Raw genomic sequence first — 5745 nt, forward strand, 5'->3', positions numbered from 1 at the left:
CTCTGGAGGTCAGAAGTCCAAAATGGGTTAAAATTGAGGTGTCGGGGGCTTCCCTGGTGGCGCAGTGGTTGAGAGTCCGCCTGCCGATGCAGGGGACGCGGGTTCGTGCCCCGGTCCAGGAAGATCCCACATGCCGTGGAGCGGCTGGGTCCATGAGCCATGACCGCTGAGCCTGTGCGTCCGGAGCCTGTGCTCCGCAACGGGAGAGGCCACAGCAGTGAGAGGCCCGCGTACCACGCAAAAACAAAAAACAAAGGAAAAAAAACCAGGTGTCGGCAGGCCTGCAGGGCTTCTGCAGGCTCTAAGGGAGAATGTTTTCCCGCCTTTCCTAGTTTCTAAATGTTTCCCGCTTACTGCATCATTCTGACTCTGGGTTCTGCCTGCCTCTTTCACATCCAAGGACCTTTGTGATTACTTTGGGCCCACCTGGATAATCCTAGATAGTCTCCCTGAAGTCAGCTGATTAGCAACCTTAATTCCTTCTACAGTCCCAATTCCCCTTTGCCACGTAAAATAACGTATTAGCTACATCCGAGGATTTAGGGCTCAGACATCTTTGGGGCCACTATTCTGGGGAGCTGAGGGGTGCCAGGTGAGGAGGAGGCTGGAAGGAACGGTGCCCCAGGTGTGTGGGTTGAGCAGGTGTGGGCAGGACAGTAGAGTGTGAGCACCGCCCTGGAGGACTTACCTTCTAGCTGGGGGAGCATCTGAACACACATCAGCGCATGTCGTCATGTGCTATGGGGAAAAATATTCCTGGTGGGGAGGGGTTATGGGGCATCGGGTGCGGGGTGAGTGGGTTGCAGTTTAATGAGGGTGGGCCTCACTGAGGAGGTGACGGTTGAGCCAGGACCAGAAGGAGAAGAAAGGAGTTGCAAAGCAGCCTGGGAAAAGAGAGTGATGTCCAGCCTTGCACAAGCTGGTCCTGTCTGGTCCTTGAGCTTTACCCTCTGAGCTTCTCCCCTCTGAGCTTCAGCTCTCAAGGGACTTGCAGTCCACTCAGTTGAGCCTGGCTTCCTCTGGCTCTGGTGCCACTGTGGACGCTGATGTTTTAACTGCCAGGCATTCTCACCAAGGAATTCAGCCCCACCCCCAATCTAGGGACCTCCTCCTGTGCTTTTTTTCTGACCTATCACTTACCATGCGGAGTTGCTGGTTTCCTCATCTCTCAGGCCCAGCAGCCTTTAAGCTCTCGGCAGCCAGGGACTATCCTCTTCACTGCTGTGTCCCCAGCACCTAGCATTTGTCTGTCTCATGGATGTTTGTTGAAGGTCCACAATGTGAATGTGCAGTCTGTTTTCCGTTGGTGTCCTGACAGACACCAAATGCCAGGCAGCGTGTCCCAAATCCCAGTTCCCCCCCCCCGCCCCGACCCATCCCCAAACCTGCTCCTCTCCCGTCTTGGTCACTGGCACCCACCACGCACCCAGCTGCTCCAGCTGGCAGCCTCGGAGTCATTTCTTGACCCCTGTTTTTCTCACATGTCACGTATCTTGTCCTTTAGCAAAAGCCCTTTTGATTCAATCCTGGAAACAGGTCCAGAATCTGCTCTTGCTGTCACCTCCCACCACTTCCTTGGTCCAAGTCATCAGCCTTTCTCCGTGGCCCTGGTGCGTCAGCCTCCTAACTGGCGCCTCTGCTTTCTCCCTTGCCTCCTATAGTTTAGTGTTGACACAGGAGCCAGAGTGACCTTGAAAATAAATCATGTCCCTTCTCTGATGGTCTCCCCCACTCAGTGGCTTTCTTTGACACAGTAAGATCCGAAGTCCTTTTTGTTGTGGCCTCCACCTGGCCTCACCTGTTTCCCCAGCCTCCTCAACTGTTCACCCCCTTCCTTCATTCTGCCCAGCCCCAGTGACCACAGTTCTGAGCATGCCAGGAACTCTCCCACCTCAGGGCCTTTGCACTGGCTGTTTCCTCCATCTGGACTCCCTTCCCCAAGATGGCAGCAAGGTCCACTCCCTCACCTCATTCACATCTCTTCTTGAATTTCACCGATTCAGAGAACCTAAAATAGTGCCTCCCTCCCCTCTTCCTATCTCGTTCCCTTGTTGAACTTTAGAGCATGTATCACAACTTTATGAACATTTTAATCTATGTATTGTCTTTTTCACCTTAGAGTATAAGCTCCATGAAGGTACTCAACAAATACTTATTATTGAACGAAGGTGCCCATGGGAGTGGCACCCAAGCTAAACACTGGGAAGCCAGGGAGGGATTCCCAGAGGAAGGGGCAGTCCCTTTGTTGCTGCTGCCAAAGGGGGCGTGTGGGCCACACGTTCAAGGGTGCACCAGGTACACCAAAGGGAGGCTCCTTGTGGGATCATGTGTTCCCCGAGGGTCAGGGCCATGCCCTCTCAGTGCCACCGAGCCTATCCCCTATGTCTCTGTCTTCCTGCCATCTCCCCATGCAACCTGTGGTAGAAAGCAGTTGTCAGGAAAATTATATTATTGACAGTTTGCTTGGGGAAAGACCTGCAGTGGTCCAAACCATTTCCGGTTCTTCCCAGTGACGTGGCACCTTGTGGATTTGACCAGCCTGCTCTCTCGGCCCTGAGATGCAACTAATTCCAGCTAATCGAGTTAGCTGTGTGACACTGCCCTCTTCCTCAGAACTTACTAACTGGACTTGGTGTTCCTGGGCTTTTTCCTTTTTCTTCATAGCCTGTTTCTGCTGACCTTTGTGTTAGAAGGTGGGGCTGTTGATAGAGTTGTGTGGAGAAACTCAAGACAAGAGAAAGGTGCTGGACCTCACAGGGGCGGGGCCATTCCTGGGGTGGTGCTGGGAGGCTAGGGTAGAAGGCAGGTGTCCCCCTCCAAAATACAGAGTTAGATGGGTTTGTGCCTGGCTTTCAGTAATCTTTCCAAAGGGAATTTTGTGAACGGAGAATGTACCCAGGAGACAGTTAGTTGCCTTTAAGTTTGAAATCTCTGCGTCTGCATGGGACTGCTCTATTCTGGACTTCGGTCTCAGGTCCCAAGGCTCTATGTGGAATGGGAAATTCCACTCAAGGGCATGGAGCTGGGCTGGGATCTTCCGCTGAAGGGTTGTGTTTAGAGCTCACCAGCTCCTAACGCACCTGTGAGTCAGGCAGCAACAAAGTCTAGTGTCGACAAGAGAGAAGGAAGAGGGTGAAATAAATCCCAGATGCCACCCCACGCTCCCTGTCACCCCAGCCCCTGTTCCCCTGGCGTGGGCTCCTAACACAGGCGCGAGTCAGCACAGCCCTGAGGACGGCACAGCACTGTGATGGCCTTAGCGTCACCCTCCCCTCTCCCTTTGTCTCAATAGACAGATACCTGCACTCACAATGAACTAAACGGGCTTCTGAAAGACCAAGTGTCCCTGAGGGCATGAGTTTCCCCTTCTGCTGAATAGAGATTGTGCCTGGGAGAAAGGGCTCCCAGGCCCTTTCCCTGTCCAGCAAATCTGGGTCCCGGAGTTGCAACCAGGTAGAAAAGGACCCACCTCTGCCCCTGCATGGATCCCAGGCTGTGGCAACTGCTCCACCCCATCTTGTCTCGGGGGCTTTGAGGGGAAGCCCAGGCAGAGCAGTGTGTGTCGGGAGGGCAGGTGTGAAGCTATAGACTGGGCTACAGCGCCTCATCCTGGGGGATGCTGGCTGAGGCCAGCTAGGGATGATAGGGTGGGGGGCTGCGCTTAGTGGACAGGAGATCCCCTGGTAGGATACATGGGGGTGGCAGGGAAATCGGTATCAGGCAGTGCAGTAGGGCCTCATGGGAGCTGTTGGGTGGTTCCCCTTCCCCTCACTCTGTCTCTGTCTCTGTCTCTCAGTCTCTGTCCTTCCTCCCTTCCTTCTTTCCTGTGTTTTTCTCTGCATCTTCTCTCCACTACTCTCTGACTCTCCGGGGCTCCTGGTTCCTACTCTTCTCAGCATCACTTCGGGCTTGGTTTTGGATCGCCGTCGTGCCGCCTCTCGCCCCCAAAGCTGCATCACCACCCAGCTTCAATGCCACACACTCTGCCTGACAGCCCTGGCTTGCAACCTCAGGTTCCGGGAGGCTCTTAGGGGCCCCGCCTGGACCCGATGTCCACTCTCGGCCCCGTCAGCTGTGGGCAGGCAGACGGAGGTCAGGTGGCTCGCTGGCTGCATCATCCAGGGGGTGAACAGGACAGGCGCTCTCAGAAAGGGGCGTGGCTGGGAAAGAAAGGAGGCGTATATTCGACCCACGGGGCTCCGTTGCTCCAGGTGAGTTCCTGGTTATCGAATGGACACTTCCAAAGTGACTTAACGTCTTTGAGCTTTAGTTTCTTCCTCTGAAAATCGTATCCATCGCAAGGATTGTTGGGGCGTTAAATGAGGTAATGTCAAAACAGTCAGTGTCTGATAGCATTAAAAAAACCCAGGTATCTCTCTGTTCTAGGATCCCAAAGAGTTCTGTGCACCCAAAGGCCAGGCCCTATACCAAGGGGCATCTGATATGTTGCTGTGGGGTAAATTGCATTTCGAGGGGGAGGAGTTAAGTTCGTGGTGCCTGGAACTCCTGGGTGGAGGTCCCCCCTGCTGGGTGGAGATCACCTAGTCCCACTGTTGCCACAGGCCATTGGTAGCCCTACTGTAAAGAATGTGGATCCAGGGAATTCCCTGGCGGTCCAGTGGTTAGAACTCTGAGCTTCCATTGCAGGGGGCTCGGGTTCAATCCCCAGTCAAGGAACTAAGGTCCTGCTAGCCGTGTGGTGTGGCCAATTAAAAAAAAAAAAAAGTGGATCCAATCCTCGGGATTCATACCCTGGCTTTGCGCCGCCAACTGGCCCTAAGACATGGGGCTCGTTACTTGACCTCTTTAATCTTGAGTTTCCTCATCTGTACGCTGGAGACGATCACAGCACCCCTCTCAAGGGACTAAGAGAGCTACCGCAGGCAAACCGTTTTGCATAATACCTGGCATTTAGTAAACTTTCAGTGAACTGATAACTGCTGTTACGATTTCAGAAATGTGGAAACAAACACGGAGCAGAGAAGTGACAGGCTGATGGAGAGAAGGCAGTGAGTGGCAAGGGAAGGTACCGCGTCCTGGGGTCCCACACCCTTGCTTCTAGTGGTTGTGCCCCAGTTGGGTGGTCCCCTCACTCTCCCCACTCACTCGAGAACAGGCTCTCTCTTCGTCAGGGACTAGCGGCAGAGAGAAAGTTCACCACTCAGCCAGAACTGGGAGAGCTTCCACAGGAGAACATTTCCTTTTTATTGTCTGTAAACTCTTCTTTGGTAAACAAGAAACCCAAAGGGAAAGGGAGCACGCTGAGTCAGGGACAGGGCCGGTGCCCGCCACGAACAAGGAGCTCTGAGAAGACAGCTACACCACTAGCGAGGCGGGGGCATGGAACCTGGGGGTTCGGGGTGGCTGGTGGCATGGGGGAGAGGCAGAGGGGAGGGTCCACTCTGTTGGACACAGAAGCCTAAATCATACAGCGAATGAGCTCATGCATCACAGCGAAGAGAACGAGGGACTCCCCACCTGTGCCCCCGCCCACCTTCTATGCGGTTGGTGCCCCTCTGCATGCAGAGCGCTGTGACTGGTCAGCCAGGGTTGGGTTGGAGGGGGCTCCAGGGGGCCCGTCAGCAGCCCCTTCTCCATCTCTTCTTTCCTGCTCTGCAGGCTGGTGTGTGTGCAGATGGCAGGGGCAGCGGGAGGGATGCTCAGGATCTCCGGGTCTGGGTGGAAGTGGCAGGGCAGCAGGGGCAGGTTTGGGGGGAGGTGGAGAAGCAGCCCCCATCCCCCCTT

This window comes from Mesoplodon densirostris, chromosome 19 (assembly GCF_025265405.1).
Source record: "Mesoplodon densirostris isolate mMesDen1 chromosome 19, mMesDen1 primary haplotype, whole genome shotgun sequence".
Classification (NCBI taxonomy): Eukaryota; Metazoa; Chordata; class Mammalia; order Artiodactyla; family Ziphiidae; genus Mesoplodon; species Mesoplodon densirostris.